Source organism: Bufo bufo, chromosome 6 (assembly GCF_905171765.1).
Source record: "Bufo bufo chromosome 6, aBufBuf1.1, whole genome shotgun sequence".
Lineage (NCBI taxonomy): Eukaryota > Metazoa > Chordata > Amphibia > Anura > Bufonidae > Bufo > Bufo bufo.
Genome location: NC_053394.1, coordinates 126984574 through 127001164, shown reverse-complemented (window position 1 = coordinate 127001164; position 16591 = coordinate 126984574). Strand labels below are relative to the sequence as shown.

The 16591-nt window shown below is 43.4% G+C and overlaps 1 long non-coding RNA gene across 2 annotated transcripts in view; it reads right to left on the bottom strand.

Annotated features, from left to right (window-relative positions):
* The window catches only part of LOC121004376, a 144047-nt gene that overhangs the window by 114970 nt on the left and 12486 nt on the right, over positions 1-16591 (bottom strand). The gene's annotated exons all lie outside the window — the stretch shown is intronic.

The following is a 16591-nucleotide window of genomic DNA, read 5'->3' as shown; positions in this document are numbered from 1 at the left end:
CCCGACCGTCGTTGTTTCCTCTTGTTAACTCGTGGTTACTTGGGGGGGGGGGGGGGAACGGCTCACTGTCCCAACTAGCCCAAACGCGTTTCAGGGTATACACCCCTTCCTCAGTGGTAAAGACAGTGAGCACGTTGCAGCATTTTATATCTTCCCAAGAGACCAGCCATGGGTGGGACTGCTCTAATTGGGACATCATGAAAACCCAGTATGGAATCCTATTATCTTTGGTATCACAAACCATGCAACTATAAAGCATCCATCATGCGAGATAACATCATGAATAGTACCAACATATTAAAAACATATAAATAGCAATGTGAATTTACAAATAGTAATACAAACGCATAAAAAGTGCACATGCAGTCATATGCGCCTTTAATGCGTTTAATCATATTAAAATGACATCATGAATAATATAAACATAAAAAACATGTAAATAGCAATGCGAATATAGTAATCATAGAGATTCATAAAAAACGCACATGCGATCAGATGCGTTTTTTTTTAAAAACAATAAAATCCTCCATTTAGGAGGTCCAGAAGACCTACAAAGTGGTTACTTTTCATTAAATCAGGATTTAGACAGCTTATTTTATTGGGGAAGCATGAATCTCTACCATATTTCTACAAAAGGCCTGTATAAGTCGAAAAGGGGATGGGAGCAGGGCAGGGAGGAAGGAAGGAACAGAGTGCTGAGGAACAGCCAGACTCTGGATCTACATCACCACCCGGCTCACCCCCCATCCCTCAGAGGAATCCAAACAATTCCCATTCAGCATTCAAGTCCCTGGGAATCAGGGATGTCTTTACCACTGAGGAAGGGGTGTATACCCTGAAACGCGTTTGGGCTAGTTGGGACAGTGAGCCGTTCCCCCCCCAAGTAACCACGAGTTAACAAGAGGAAACAACAACGGTCAGGGTTACTTTCACAGTTTGTCTCGCATGGAGGCTGTGTTTCCAACAAGAACCGACTACGTCACTACCGCTCCAGCCGAGGAGTCACGTGAGACGTCACGTTCAGACTCCACATCACGTGGGACGCCGCGTTTAGCTGAGATCGGCTGCTTCTTTGATCCACTACACTGAGCGAGTGACGGAATAGGGTAAGAGACTCTTGCTACAATCTGTTCATCTGACTAGAGATTCCTCCCAGGATCTGATACATCTGTTTGTCCTCATACATTGGAGGTTCAAAGTGGAACAGTATATAGCACTTTATACTACCCCTCTGACGCTGTCAGATCGTGCCTTTTTGGAGCCTTGTCTAGGTGCATTAGGATCCGCTGCGATTGATTTTCATTGTGGGGACTGTAGATCACTCATGGATCCCTGAACTTTCACTATTAACTGGCAACTTCTCAGGGCCCTCTTCCATTGTGTATTTTATTGTATTATTACTTGGATGTTTTTATGTGATGCAATGTCTTTTATTTGAGATTAAATAACTAATCTATATTTGCCGTTTCTTGTTCCCTTATACGGAGTGCCCCTCATTTATCTATTACCCTTTATTAAAAATATTGAGCTATTCTGTCACAAAGGGTTAACTGTTTTTCTAACTGTGTGACTGATAAGGAGCCTGTTACCTTACCAGATGACGGAAAAGACAGAAAATCCACAGGCTGCTACTACAAGATCTCACCTATGTACACAAAAAAGGATTCCATATTTTTATAAAGACCAATTAAAAAAATTATTTTTAGCTCAAAATAAGTAAGTATAAAGCAATATAAAAAAAAAATTGCCCTCAAAAAGGTGTACATTGCCTTGACTGGTTTGTTTTAAAGATTAAAACTGTACATTGTGCTAAAACTCTGCATCGTTTCTTCACTCGGGGGACTTTTAGGACATGTAAAAAATAAATGTTTGTCTGCTTTGTCCATGCATCTCCACAAGGCAAGCAATAGTCTCTTCCATGCAAGTTGTAAAGCAATTGCCTGATCACTAGAGGTCCAGTTCATCTAACCACCTGCTATTATTGGTGGTAGAAGCCATGTCTGACTATGCATTTTTTCCTACAGCAGCCGCCTGCACTCATTGCCAGTTCTCAAAGTTCTATTATCTGCTTCAATTAGAGAATTAAAGTAGGAAGATGTTCCAAGCATGTGCTTGTGTTGACTAGTGCTTAATGCTGCCATGGAAAAGGATGCTAATGAATGGTTCTGCCACAGATGCTAAAAAGCATTTATCTTTTGCTTGATAAATTGTTAAATATTGTTTACCCATATTCAATCAGTATAACAAGAGGCCAACACTCATTTAGAGTATTAAAAGGGCAACTAAACCTAGAAATTAGAAAAAGCATAAAAATGTAATAAAAAACATTACATACTATATGCACTACACTCAGAGAAAGCATTTCCTTCTGCTTTCTTCCCTCCCAGCTGTTTGTACTCACTTTACAATATAGGTTCTACATGGACTGTCTAAGAAATAACTTTCTGACACCAAGACCTGTGCCAGGGATATGACAATTAAATTACCTTTGCCCACGCAGGTGCACAGCTGTGTAGCTTTAGGCCAAGGTAGGCAATTGTATGGGTATCGTCTTTACAGAGTTTCTGTGTTCTATCTCAATCTGCATGGAGTTTTTCCCAAACTCCTATGGGTACGTTCACATCGATGGCACCAGGTCCGGCAAGGTGTTCCTGCACAGAACAGTCTGTCGACGTTCACCGAATCCAGCACTGACGAATTCTACCGTTCTCCACTGGATCCTCATGGATTATAATGGGGTCTGGTGGTAAACCGTCCGCTTTCTGGCATAAAAACCACTGCATGCAACGTATGGCCGACAGCTAGCCCTATGACATTGGCTTTAGTAAATGTGTGTGTGAAATACGGAAAATTTTATTGTATGAAGACAATTTCTGTACAGCACTATGGAATATGTTGGAGTTAAATAAGCAACAGAAGTAAATGTCCTAATGACTTGAGGTTTTCTTTAACTTGCTTGGTCTCCATCTGAGCATTGGCCTTTTTTTCTGAAACTCTTTGTAATAGCATAGTAGGGAGTAGATGCAAAATTAGATGAGAAAATCAAGATAAGGATGTCAGATTGTTTGTATTTTTAAACTTCAGGGTCCCCTCCATTATATTGTTACTTAAAAGGGGCTTTTCCATCTCAACCTTTGTGGAATATTGCTAGGGTTAGGATATGCCACAAATGTCGGGTAGGAGCTGGTCCCACCTCTGGGACCTGCACCTGTCTCCAGAGCGGAGCGCTCAAAGTAAAGAGATTACAGCTGCGCATATACGGCCACCCTCCATTATCCAATATGTGAGTTCGGCAAATACCCTAGCGCTAGCACAGCTATTTCCGACATTCCCATAGTGTTGAATGGAGTGTCCGCTCACTCTGCTACTTTCGGAAGTCTCATAGCAGTGAGTGGAGAGCACGCTGTGCATTCACAATGTGTTCTCCTTCAATTCAGGGCCTCCTTTTTGGAGATAGGAATGGGTCCCACTTATCTGACATTTGTGGAATATCCTAGAGATATACCATGAATGTCTGAAATTGAAAGTCCACTGTAAAGGAGTTGGCAAATAATACCTAAAATATAAAAAAGCCCATGTTTTTTACATGCTAGCATAAGTGATCATGTACCGTATCCCATCTCTGAGGGTGAAAGCCCCCTAATGCCCTGGTATCAATGTCAACACAGTAGCCTGGTTTTCTCTGGATCCATAAGAAGCAAGATGGCAGTAGTCGCATGACTACTCCCTTGGGCGGTTCCTGGCTTTCTCCACTATGGCGGAGGCACTGCACATTAAGCCGACACATCCAGTGCATGCACAGATAAAAGCAGCAGAATCCCATTTGCCTGCCCAGGCATTGGACATATACGGATAAGACTTTATTTTCATTGTAGTCGATTGCAACGAAATCTGTTTTGTACGTAGCTCTCAGATTTATGCAAACAGACATTCCCTTATACAAGTACAGAACCATATTTCTATCCCATAAATACAAAGTGCATGTTTGCAATCCCCCTAATCATACCCTATCAAAGTAAATCTCAAATATAAACCTTAACATAAATTCTGTACTTCCCGGCATTCTCTATATCCCCCATTCCAACTCCAAATTACATGTTGTATCAATCAGGTCAATTACAATTACTCAATCATTGTTAAAGTGTATGTGCATTTGTGCAAACAAATGTAAAGAAAACATTCATATTGGCTTACTAAAGAAGCTGTTCCTCAGTCTATTTGTCCCTGCTTTAAAGGCTATGTACACCTTTGGAGGCAATTTTTATGATTGCATTTCACTCATTTTTAGCCAAAAATATTTTTTTCAATTTGGCCTTTATTAACAATATTGAGCCATTCTGTCACAAAGGGTTAACTCTTTTTCTAGCTGTGTGACTGGTACTTTCACTTTGTGCCCCTCATCTAATATCTCTAAACTACTGAGAGGTCATAAACACTTATTTAAGCCACATTCTTATCAATAAGATAAGAACTGAGATTTTAATACCGGGGAGGCGCACTGCCCACCAATGATTTTAATACCGGGGGAGCGCACTGGGGGCTGACAGAGAGGCTACTGGGGGCTGACAGAGAGGCTACTGGGGGCTGCTTTGAGGTATGGGGCTCTTATCGGAGGTCTGATTGGGGGTCATTCATATTAGGGTCTGAGCTGAGGTGGTATCTGAGGTGTTATTTGGGTCTTATTAACATTGGGGATCTTATTGGGGCTGTTAGCTGAGGTCTGATTAAAATTTGGGGTCTGATTGGTAGTCTGACCTGAGGTATAATGAAAAATATTTTTTTCCGGAACAGCTTACCACCCCTGAGTCTTCAGAACTGTACGTAAATTATATATAGAGGGAGCTTATAATATGAAAGAGACGAATTATGTCTAAACAGACATATAGCGCAAATTCCAGTTTTTGTTTATGTTGCACTGAATTTTCTGCGAAATAGATAGAGATATATATATATATATATATATATATATATATATATATATATATATATATATATATATATATCTCTATCTATCTATCTATATCCAGCTGGAAGAAGGCTCTTGTGAGCCGAAACGTCGCAAAGTTGCCAAAGTTATGGGTGAATAAAGTTACACTTATTTTTCACTTTTATCTGGAGTGCAGTCCTATTTTTCTCAAGCCGTATTATTGGGGCATTGCCACTGCCCTTGTGGATTTTGCACCCGTTTCCTGGTGGTGCTCCCGCTGGATTTTCTTCAAAATATATATATATATATATATATATATATATATATATATATATATATTATATATATATATATATTTTTTTTTTTTTTTCTTTGGGGTGGGGGGAGGTGGCAGTGGATCTTGGGTGAGTTCCCACACTTTTTTTCCCAGGACTTGATCCCTGGAGTGGTCCCGGAGTCTGGGCGGCAGTTCTGACTAGTCCTACTTTAATACACAGATATTTAGATTCATACATTTCCTACACTGGCACAAATGCGTTGCCAGTGACCAACTGTCTGTGCTCAGTCCTACGCATAACCGTCGCAAGTGCATGAGGAGCCGCGGATGTGGCGGCGAGGTCCGAGAGGTATGTGGGGGTGTGAGATCCGGGAAGGGGGGGGGGGGGGGCTCATAAAAAAAAATTTGCTATGGGGCCCAGTCATTTCTAGCTACGCCCCTGGAGCAGAGATGAGTCCATCTGCTCCTGGTCTGATGGAATAGACAAAAAATCCACAGGCAGCTGCTGTAGCATCTTCACTATGGATTCCATATTTTTAATAAAGACAAATTGGAAAAATTATTTTTAGCGGAAAATAAGTACAATGCAATAATTAAAAAAAAATTGTCCCCAAAAGGTGTACAATACATAGCCTTTGAAGAGGACCTGTCCCCTCTCCTGACATGCCTGTTTCAATAGCTTCATGCATTCCCCATATAATAACAATTTCAGAGCATCTATTCTTATGGCTCTATGTTGTACCATTCCGTTATTTCTACAAGAAGTTATGAATGAATTGCTAGCAGTCTGCACTAAGGATACAGAGGGGTGGTAACCAGTTGGGGGGGGGGGGGGGTGTACCTGCACAGTCTGACTCTATCCAATCAATGCTATTGTCAGACTGTGCAGGTTCAGACCCCCAACTGGTTACCACCCCTCTGTACTTTTACTGCAGACTGCAAGCAGTTCATTCATAACTTCTAGCAGGAATAATAAAGGAATGGCACAACATAGAGCCATAAGAACAAATGCTCCAGAATTGTTCTTACATCAGGAATGCGTAAAGCTATTAAAAACAGGCATGTCAGGAGTGGTGACAGGTCTTTTTTAAGGGTCCTGTAGGGTTAAGGAAATGTTCACTTTGCTGCGTGTATAAAACATTACCATTTATGGGCTTTTTACAACAATTTAGGTATAGTTGATTCAGACAGCAATTATCTAATGCGTTTGGCCAGGTTAATGTCCAAGTGGAAATAACTCTTGAGTCATAAGAGGTGCTTCTATCTGTGTATTTATGTAGATAGTATTGTCACGATCAGTGTGGGGGGGGGACTCCACACTGAACACAGGAGGGAAGGGGAACAGTAACTGGGCCTGGAAACTATGGAAGAAACAGGTCACCTCCTAGACAACCCTAATCCGGGCCCTGACTACCTAAAAATATTAACAGACCCTGAAGGTAGGAATATTCCTATGCAGGATACCTAGGCCCCGATTTCCCTATAAGGCCCTGGAATAAGTTTAGGACCAGAGACAACCCATTCCTCCCAAGATGGACAAATGGAAGTCTCTGTCTCAGGCCCAGATACAACAACAGGGAGTATAACAAATACAAACAAACGCGACACTTAACTTCTGTAGAGATGGAAGAACTGGAAAACTAGAGACGACCTCACACCAGCTCAGCCAAACCCAAATGAAGCTATCTACCGCATAGTCAGAAGGGTGGGGTCAGACTATAAAAGGTAGAAGTGATGAGCACTAAGCAACAGCTGAGAAAAGGGAAGTGGTCATTAACCCCATAAACACTGAATAAAAAGAAATCAAGGAGGCAGTTAGATTCCTCCACGCTCAGCCAGTCTCTCTGATCTCCTGACACCAGTCACCTGAGGGACCGTGACAAGTATACAGCGTTGTATGTTCACAGTCCTGTGAGACATTATTAAAGATTTTTTTCTACTATACATATAGTATATTGTTAGGACCCCCCAATAATATAAACAAAAATCACAGAAAAGAGATAAAAACAAAGTTAAAAACATCGTGCACAATATGATAAATAAATATGTCGTCCCTGGCTACAGTTATAAAAAAAATAATAATAATAATATTTAAATCTGAGACTCTTAGCCAATATATTTTGATCAAAACCCATCTGTGACCACCTACCCCCGCCATAATGGTCTCAGGTCAGGCAGGTCCTACGCTAAACCGTGCAGGATTTTTTAATCATGGGAGTAGCATTCCTGTGCACTTTTGCCCTTCCTATCAAACAGACCGCCTTGATTAGGTGGTACATATAGGTGTGCTTGCTAGGGATTGACCGATATTGATTTTTTAGGGCCGATACCGATAATTTGTGAACTTTCAGGCCAATAGCCAATAATTTATACCAATATTCTGGGAATTTTCATTTTTGAAAAAAAAAAAGAAATTCCTACACAAATCTGCAGATAATTAATGTTTATTGTTATCGTGTATTTTTATTTATTTTTGTAAATCTTTCTTTTTCATTTATACTTAATATTTTTTTTTAACTAACTTTTAGCCCCCTTAGGGACTAGAACCCTTGTCCTATTCACCCTGATAGATCTCTATCAGGGTGAATAGGAGCTCACACTGTCCCTGCTGCTCTGTGCTTTGTGCACACAGCAGCATGGAGCTTACCATGGCAGCCAGGGCTTCAGTAGCGTCCTGGCTGCCATGGTAACCGATCAGAGCCCCAGGCTTACACTGCTCGTGTTCCGATCGGAGGAGCAGGAGAGAGGGGATCCTGTGGCCACTGCCACCAATGATTAATACTGGGGGGCGCACTGCGCCACCAACGTTTTTAATACTGGGAAGGGGGTGGGGGGCGCACTGCGCCACCAATGATTAATACTGGGGGGCTTGGGGGGGGCGCACTGCGCCACCAATGAAGATAAGTCTTTCATTAATTCATATACAGGAGGCGGGAGCTGGCTGCAGCAGAATCACATAGCCGGCTCCCGACCTCTATGAGCGGTAGCTGTGATCTGCGGCACCTGAGGGGTTAACTACCGCGGATCGCAGCTACCGCTCATAGAGGTCGGGAGCCGGCTATGTGATTCTGCAGCCAGCTCCCGCCTCCTGTATATGAATTAATGAAAGACTTATCTTCATTGGTGGAGCGGTGGCCACAGCCCCTCCCCTTCTTTTGTCCTCTCTCCTTTAATTGGCGTCAGCGGCATAACAGGGGGAGGGAGACACTGCTTCCTTCTCCCCTGTGCTGCTGAGGCAACACGGAGAGCGCTGACAGCAGCGCGTTCTGTGTTCCCAATACGTTATCGGTATATCGGCAAAATAGATGCCGATAACGTTCAAAATCCTGAATATCGGCCGATAATCCCTAGTGCTTGCTCCTCCTCTTATTGGTTGCTGGATACACAGAGGTGACTAGGAGTCTGCGCTCCTGAACATAAAAGCACAATGGCATAGGTAGGTTTGTAGGTTTAGAGTAGGACCTGCCTGACCCGAGACCACCTTGGCGGGGGTAGGTGGGCACAGATGTGTTTTGATCAAAATATATTGGCTAAGAGTCTCAGATTTTATTACATCAGAATGAGGGCTTAGTCCATATATAATGCTTGCATCTATTTTGTTAGTGCATTATTATCTTTTTTTCTGTGACCCCCCTAATAATGTTTGATCATCAGCTGATGAGATGCCCACCAACTTCAAGATCAAGAGTATTTTTCCATGATAGAAGAGCATGGACATTTACAGACACCCTGCAGTATAGTGGAAACAGATCTCCTGTTCACATCTCCCATACACTACCATAGATAATAACTATATATTGTGTCACATGCAAACAAGGAGTCACGAACTGCTTAAGACCCCATAGTGTGCCACTACTGACCTTGAAGTTGAAGGTCATAATAGCAACGTTTAGCTATAACCCAAACAGTTTATTTCTCACGTCACTGCTCACAGCTTCTGTTCTCAATGGAGCCAAGACATTATTGATGGAGGTCTTCAAATGGATCCCAACAGATCCTTTTACATTGCGTTCAGTAATAATTGCTAAAGTATAAGGGTAAGACCACGCAGAGGACTTTCCACCACAAATCCACAGCAAACCCCATGTGTTCAAGAGCATATGTCACCATGATGAACCCTATTAATGTCATTAAATGGCATACTGCCTGGTAGGGTTGATCACAGTGGATAAAATGAGCCCTGTGTTGCTGCAAACAGATGTTCTGTTGCAACATAATTATTACTTTTTTATACAGATTAGGCGATAGCAGCACCGAGGGGCTGGTCTAGCCCTGGAGCACCGCTTCATCTTCTCCTCTCCCTGTCACCACTCCCTCTCATGGCCTGATTTAAAAGGCCAGGCATACTCAAGTTTCAGATGCCTGGTCCTATAATCTTGCGCCAGGGAGACTTTATGGAAGAATGCTTGATTGATCTTAGGAGGCACTACCCGCTCTGGGATCTGCACTGCGCAAGCACTGATGCTGTCATTGGCGCTTGCGCAGTGCACATCTTAGCGGAGAGAGCCTCCATAGATCACACACACATGCGCTCATGAACTGTTGTCGCCGGTGCAAGAGCATGATTTCAGGGCCAGACATCCCAACAGTGAGGATGCCTGGCCTTGTCAAGCAAGCCATGAGAGGGAGTAGCAACAGGGGAGAGGTGGAGGTGGAGCAGTGCTCCGAGGGGCTAGGCCAGCCCCTTAGTGCTCCGATCATCTCACTGCATAGAAATAAAAAGTAATAATTATGCAGCACAGGTGTATCCATTTGTAGCAATGGAGAGCTCATTTTTGCACCTTGATCAATCCTACCAGGTAGTATGGTTTAGGCTACTTTCACACTGCCGTTTTGGTTTCCATTTGTGAGATTCCGTTTCAGGGCTCTCACAAGCGGTCCAAAACGGATCAGTTTTGCCCTAATGCAGTCTGAATGGATAAGGATCTGCGGAGGCAAACTGATCCGTCCTGACACACAATGTAAGTCAATGGGGACGGATCCGTTTTCTCTGACACAATATGGCACAATAGAAAACGGATTCGTCCCCTATTGACTTTCAATGGTGCTCAAGACGGATCAGTTTTGGCTATGTTACAGATAGTACAAACGGATCCGTTCTGAACGGATGTATGCGGTTGTATTATCTGAACGGAAGCGTTTGTGCAGATCCATGACAGATCTGCACCAAACGCGAGTGTGAAAGTAGCCTTAATAGGGCTCATCATGGTAACAGATGCTCTTTAGGGTCCACAAACTTGCCCTGATTTTTTTTCACTACACATGGAAAACAGCCATCCACATAGACTGTAAATTGTCACAGATTTCCAGTGTGGAATACACACTGAAAATGCGCAATAATTTCAGAACATACCGTAAAATACCAACTTAGGCCTCATGCACACGACCGTTGTTGGGTTCCGTGTCAGTTGTTCCGTTTTCCGTGATTTTCTGTAGACCCATTGACTTTCAATGGGTCCGTTGAAAACTCGGAAAATGCACCGTTTGTCATCCGCATCCGTGTTTCCAATCCGTGAAAAAAATAGGACCTGTCCTATTTTTTTCACGGACAACGGTTCGCGGACCCATTCAAGTCAATGGGTCCGTGAAAAAACACGGAGGCACACAAGATTGTCATCCGCGTCCGTGATCCGTGTCAGTTTTTTTCTTATCATTTTCAAGGCAAACTTGACTTAGATTATTTTTTCACTTTTCATGTCTGGTGATCCTCCAAAAATCAAGTTAGACACACGGAAAAAAAAACGGAAACGGATCACGGAACCCCGTTTTGCGGACCGTGAAAAAATACTGTCGTATGCATGAGGCCTTACACATATCGAGCTGTGGTTTTCCCACGTAAAAATAAACTGACTGTTCAAATTAGATGATTCATCCTTTCAAGGAAAAAGACAACTGATCTATTTTCATGCTCAGACAGCCATGGACAATAGCTGCAGCTGCTGCTCATTAGGTATCTGGCTAACATCTGAGATAAATAGCTGGATCCACACATATATACTATACCTCCTCCGTAGACTCTTTTAACCAAACTACTCACTATTCTTGAAAGCCATTTTGCTCTGTAGGCTTCAGCCTTTTAACTTTACCTCTTATAAAGCAGTTCTGAGTTCATAATGTCAGAAATTCGTTTTATTCAACTTTAAACTCTTCTTGGCCATTAAAAGTATCCCGCAGCTCCAAGCGATTTGTAGGCCAGCTATGGACAATGTCAGCATCTCAAGTTCAGACTTACTCGTCAAAAAAGGGACTGAATTAAGAAAAATGTAAAAATTGTGCAATTCCTATTGTAATCGGTCAATGGTTAATTTCATACAAGTGTGTTCTGTCCAGCAAGCACGCTTTGTGCAATCGTTTCATTTCCCGGACTGAACACTGCTCCTCTGACCGAATCATACAGCATCATGAAGACTTATGATGCTGTGAGTTCCTACCTGACTGTGGGTCTTCTGTACTGTCCTCATGGCATTATGTGAGTACAGTACACCAGACGTCTAGTCATGCACGAACTCACAGCATTATTATAGATCATTATGATGCTGGGAGTTTGGGTCAAAGGAACAGTGTTCGGTCTGGGAAATGCAGCCATCTCATGGAGCATGTTTCCCGGATCAAACACGCCCATGTGAAATTAGCCCAGAGGATCACCTAAATTATACAAGTCATAAATCTGGATACATATAAAATGCTCCAAAAATCATATTAATTGTAAAAATATTTGATACCTGAATATAAAGTATTATCTTGTGTCATAACTATTGGGCCATATTCATTTCAGGTTCCCCACAAAAGGCATAAAGTCATCTGTATGGCTAATACAAGTGATGTAACCTATGAAAACAAGTTAGACAGGTCCATAAACCTATAGCATCCTTATATGAATGGGTATGGGAATATATATACCATTACAAGTTAATAAAAATTATAGAATGTTGGTACAGGTTTCTATAGAGGATAGATTGATGGGTCACAGGAACACATTACAAGAGGGTTGTTCGGCAGTCTTCCCACAACGTGTAGAGGCATCATTCCATAACTGGCTCTGGAGAACCAGTTTCCTTTTGTGGAGAACTACTTTCTTAAATTAGAGATGGAAGATATGATTTCACAACAGCCTACTCCTCAGAAAGATCCCAGTCGAGAACATGGAGAATGAAATAACAAGGATGCTGGGGACAAACGTTAACAGTAGAATGGGTCATACTGAAAACGTGGTTCTATCGCTGGATAACAAATGTGTCAAACTTCTGCCAAATGTAAGAGTTGCTTCTGAGAGGTGGAAACATCTGGAAAATGGAAATATCTGAAAGCAACCAGTTCTCAGCTGTGAGGTAGTGGAGCTGGACAGCTGGAGTGATGAAGCATGAAGCATGAAAAAAATAAAATAAAAATCGCCTGTGCTTGGTGGCAGCTTGGTGACAGCCTTGTGGTCATGCTGCGGCCCGCAAAATGTGGGCCGCAATGCACGAACACAGTCCGTGGGGCAGCCGCAGCGGATCGCGGACCCATTCACTTTAATGGGTCCGCGATCCGGCTATTCCGCAAAAAGATAGGACATGTTCTATCTTTTTGCGGAACGGAAGTACGGGACGAAACCCCATGGAAGCACTCCGTAGTGCTTCCATAGGGTTCCATTCCGTGCTTCCGTTCCACATCTCTGGATTTGCGGACCCATTGAAGTGAATGGCAGCCGTGTATTGCGGATCCGCAAATGCGGTCCCCAATACGGCAATGGGGTGCACACGCCCGTGTGAAAGAGGCCTAATGCCCAGCATCACCTGAACTAGGAGAAAGCACATGGCCATTAGTCTCCAATGAACATATGCTTGACAGATGCCAGAACATGGCTTCCTACCTAAATGCACAGTGCCGACTGCATGGTTTTCAGTTGTGCCTCATAGTCTAGATCAGGGGTGGCCAACCTTACAGACACAAAGAGCCAAAAAAAAAAAAAAAAAAACACACACTACCAGGAGCCACAAGCTATACATTTACACGCGAGTCACCGTATTTTTCGCTCTACAAGATGCACCTAGGTTTTAGCAAAGAAAAATAAGAGAAAAAATATTTTTCATCTGATCTGAGGTCTGATAAAAATATTTTTTTCCTATTTTTCATTAGCAGAGAAAAAAAATAAATATATTTTTCATCAGACCTCAGACCAGACTCCTAAATCAGATCCCCAATTCTTATCTGACCTAAAATAAGATCCCCAAACCTCATCAGACCTCTAAATCAGACCCCCAAAATAAGACCCTCAATGCTCGGATCAGAAATCACAAATCAGACTCCCAGTGTCAGACCCTCAGTGCTCAGATCTTCCCCCCCCCCCATGCTCAGATCCCCCCCCCCCATGCTCAGATCTCACCCTCCATGCTCAGACCTGACCAACCCATGCTCAAACAAGACCCCCATGCTCAGTGCTCAGATTTGCCCCTATGCTCAAATCTGAACCCCATCATGCTTAGATCAGACCCCCATGCTCAGTTCTATAATTTAAAAAAATCTCTTCCCTCTCCTGATCAGACACTGGGCTCCTGCTCGGGCACCTGCTACTCTGCAGGTCAGACACGCTCTCCACTGTGACCTGACGAGCACAACGTCAGCTCATAGTCCATGTCTCCACGTACTACGTTCTCACACTGTGTGCATCAGGACGTAGTGGAGAGTGAGATGGAGTTGCAAAGTAGCCACAGTGCCCAATCAGGAAAAAAGATCTGAGCATGGGGTGGAGAGAGAGTCGGCCTGACTGCTTCCTGGCTCCACAGCTAGAGCCGCACTTGAAGAAGCAGAGAGCCGCATGCGGCTCAAGAGCCACAGGTTGGCCACCCCTGGTCTAGATCAAGCTAACTACAAGATACAGTAACATATTATTACCAAGAGTCTGGGGTAGGCTCATTCTTATTTCTGCAAGACAATGCTGTGATGCACAAACCAAGGTCCATAAAAAAAAAAAAAAAAAAACATAGCAAAGTTTTGACTAGAAGACAAATTATTGTGGAAATCAGCCTGCTCATCCTGTTCCACCGGATTTAATCCTTTCTTTCCCCTGGACTTGTATTCTGCAGCATGTGGTCGACCTCTGACACCACATCCAACCAAGCACTAGGCTAGTCTCAGAAGAACGTGTTCACTCTGTGTGGGTGCGTTATTTCCCGGCCTGAACTCTGCTTCTGTAACAGGATCTCATGGCATTATAATGCTTTATAATGCTGTGTGTCCCTGCCCAACATCAGCTGTAATGAATTGCGTACAATTTTTTACAGGCAGGGACAAAGTATTATAAATGTATTTATTTGTATTTTACTTATGTAACGCTGACATATTCCACAGCGTTTTACAGATACTATCCTCATTTGCTGTCCCCGATGGGGTTCACAATCTAAGGGCTCTTTCACACTTGCGTTATTGTCTTCCGGCATAGAGTTCCGTCGTCGGGACTCTATGCCGGAAGAATACTGATCAGGATTATCCTAATGCATTCTGAATGGAGAGTAATCCGTTCAGGATGCATCAGGATGTCTTCAGTTCCGGTACGGAACGTTTTTTGGCCGGAGAAAATACCGCAGCATGCTGCGCTTTTTGCTCCGGCCAAAAATCCTGAAGACTTGCCGCAAGGCCGGATCCGGGATCAATGCCCATTGAAAGGCATTGATCCGGATCCGGCCTTAAGCTAAACGTCGTTTCGGCGCATTGCCGGACCCGACGTTTAGCTTTTTCTGAATAGTTACCATGGCTGCCGGGACGCTAAAGTCCTGACAGCCATGGTAAGTGTAGCGGGGAGCAGGGGAGCAGCATACTTACCGTCCGTGCGGCTCCCCGGGCGCTCCAGAGTGACGTCAGGGCGCCCCAAGCGCATGGATCACGTGATCACATGGATCACGTCATCCATGCGCATGGGGCGCTCTGACGTCATTCTGGAGCGCCCGGGGAGCCGCACGGACTGTAAGTATACCGCTCCCCCGCTCCCCGCTCCTACTATGGCAACCAGGACTTTAATAGCGTTCTGGCTGCCATAGTAACACTGAACGCATTTGGAAGACGGTTCCGTCTTCAAATGCTTTCAGTACACTTGCGTTGTTACGGATCCGGCAGGCACCTCCGGCAACGGAAGTGCATGCCGGATCCCAACAACGCAAGTGTGAAAGAGGCCTAAGTTCAGTATGTTTTTGGAGTGTGGGGGGGGGGGGACTGGAGAAAACTCACGCAGACACAAGAATATACAAACTCCTCCTTGCAGATGTTGTCCTTGGTCAGATTCAAACCTAGGACCCCAGCGCTGCGAGGCACCAAATCTTTACAATACGATGAGGTCCTGTCACAGGAGCAGAGTTAAGGCCAGGAAATAACTCTCCCACGTGGAGTGTGTTTCCCAGAGTGAACGCGCTCTTCTGAAACTAGCCGTAGGAAAGAATCTGAGCCCCATCAAACCAAATTAAAGCCAATCACCCTTATCCTCACACTTTAGACACTCTCCCCCTTATTTCCCATTGATTCTTATTGTGAAACTGTAACCAAAGATTCACCCTTTTTATGTTGGTTCACGGAAGGTGACTTTTTTGGAGATCCATGGTTTGCGGACCGAAATATAGACACATTCGTGTGCATGAGGCTTTAATGTGAGTTTTGAAATCCAGTCAAAGGGTTTCCAATAGGGGCTAAGGTTGTTACAGCAGCATAATATAAATGCCTATTATTTTGGACAGATGTTCCTCTGGGTTGTCTAATGTACCCTTTCATTGTGACCCAAGCAATATTGCAATAAGTACACCCATGAAAATGTTACAGAGGACCGGTCACCTCCCCTGACATGTCTGTTTTAACAACAACTTGCATTCCTTATCTAATAAAAATTCTGGAGCATAGTCCTACTAGAAATTTATCAAGAAAACCAACAACTGGGGGTTACCATTCCCCTCGTCTGAGTGGTGTCTCTGTGCACAGCCTGCCATGACCAGCACTAAGTGGACAAAGACACAACTTCAGCTGGTAACACCCAGCTGTCAATTTATCCATAAACTTCTAGTCGGAATCACAGGAGAATAGCAGAACATAAGAGGCAAAAGAACAGGTAGTCCAGAATTTTCATTACATGTGGAGTCCAATTATTACATACCGACATGTCAGGACAGGTGACAGGTCCTCTTTATTTTTAACACTGCAAATTTTTCAAAAATGTCATTTTTCCCAAATCTTCCAATACATGCCTCATGCACAATATGATTACGTCACCTATTTACAGGGGTCGCTATGTATAGCCAAAATGGCGTTGTAATGCTATGGAAAATCTATTTGTGCTAAAAAGGACAAAAGTATTGGAGTCACTGATAAATATTAAAGGGGTTGTTTCCCTTATCCACAGAGAGGGGATAACTAACCTATGGCTGGGG